Source organism: Pipistrellus kuhlii, unplaced genomic scaffold (genome assembly GCF_014108245.1).
Source record: "Pipistrellus kuhlii isolate mPipKuh1 unplaced genomic scaffold, mPipKuh1.p scaffold_m20_p_1, whole genome shotgun sequence".
NCBI classification, from domain to species: domain Eukaryota; kingdom Metazoa; phylum Chordata; class Mammalia; order Chiroptera; family Vespertilionidae; genus Pipistrellus; species Pipistrellus kuhlii.
Window position 1 is genome coordinate 124,926,416 of NW_023425404.1, and position 1,624 is coordinate 124,928,039.

At 42.5% G+C, this 1,624-nt stretch overlaps 1 pseudogene; it reads left to right on the top strand.

Moving 5' to 3' along the window:
- Nucleotides 1-822: 822 nt before the first annotated feature.
- Nucleotides 823-1,325, top strand: LOC118720250 (annotated as a pseudogene).
- Nucleotides 1,326-1,624: the final 299 nt, after the last annotated feature.

Here is a 1,624-nt window from a genome sequence, read left to right on the forward strand (position 1 = left end):
AGCTGATTAACAATGCCAATTCTATCTGAACCCTTAATTTCTCCTAACATAGTCAAAGGCTCTTGGATGAGGACATGGACATCTTTGGGACACCATTACTTTGTCTGCCATCTGAACAAATGTTATTCAGTTTGCTATAACCAACAGGTTCCTTCCACCCCTATTATTTGTCTGACACTGTTCTCTGTATTCATAACCCAGACCAGCCCCTGCCCCATGGAATTCAGGAGATATGTCTCCAGCATCACACATTGGTGAGCATTTCTATTTCCTTTGGACCCCATGTCATGGTGGCACACACACTGTAGTTACTATTATAAAGGACATAGGCACAACACATGATATGACATACTTTCTCTCTCTTTTTAAAAATATATATATATTTTTTATTTTTTTACAGAGAGGAAGGGAGAAGGATAGAGAGTTAGAAACATTGATGAGAGAGAAACATCAATGAGCTGCCTCCTGCACACTCACCACTGGGGATGTGCCTGCAATCAAGATACATGCTCTTTACCAGAATCGAACCTGGGACCCTTCAGTCCACAGGCTAACGCTCTATCCACTGAGCCAAACCGGTTACGGCACATTCTTCCTCTTGTTCAAGCTTTTACATATACCCGGCTGCTAATATTTAACTCGCCATTTCCTTCTGGGGTTCTCAGTAAAACTACATTTGATAGCCAACAGGACAGAACAGTAATGCTTTCTTTTTGAAGAGAGATTCAGCATTATCGTTTGCATACCTTATGTATCAAAGTATACAAATACCACTTCCTCAGCACTGCCTACCAAGGTGGCGATCATCTCCTACTCAGCACCATGGCCAGACTCAGAACCCTTGTAAAAACCAAGGTCGTCAAAAAGAGGACCAGGAAATTCATCTGGCACCAGTCAGACAGATATGTTAAAATTTACTGGTAGTGTAACTGGTGGAAACCCAGAGGCATTAACATGGAAGGATACATGGAAGATTCCAGGGCCAGATCTTGATGCCCAACACCTGTTATGGGAGCAATAAGAAAACAAAGCAAGTGCTACCCAGTGGCTTTGGGAAGTTCCTGGTCCACTGTGTCAAGGAGCTTGAAGTGTAAAAATTTCACCTTGCTGAGATTGCTCATCTATCCCCTCAGAGAATCCCAAAAGCATTGAGGAAAGAGCAGCCCAGCCAGCTGGCCATCAGAGTCACTAATCAGCTAAGAAAATTAATAGACAGCATGCATATATATTGTATTTATGTTAATGAAACCATAAAATTCTGCCAAGAAATCTCAAAGTATATAAATATAAAAATCTGTGCTACTCAGGGTTCTTCAGAGAAGTAGAACCAAAGGGATACACAGATTTTTTAGAAAAAGATTTATTCTGAGAGACTGGTTCATGATTACGAAGATTGAGAAGTCACAGGGACTGTAGCCTATAGACAGCAGGCCATGGGAAGGGAGCTCCAGGCCAAACTCAAAGGCCTAAGAATGAGTGGGGGTGATGTGTGGGCCCCCATTTCTGTCTGAAGATTCCAGAATCATGAGCACAGATGTCAGATGGCAAAAGGAGGTGGATGTCCTAGCCAATCAGACAGCGAATCAGCCCTTCCTCTGTCTTTTTGCTACATTCAGGCTCTTTG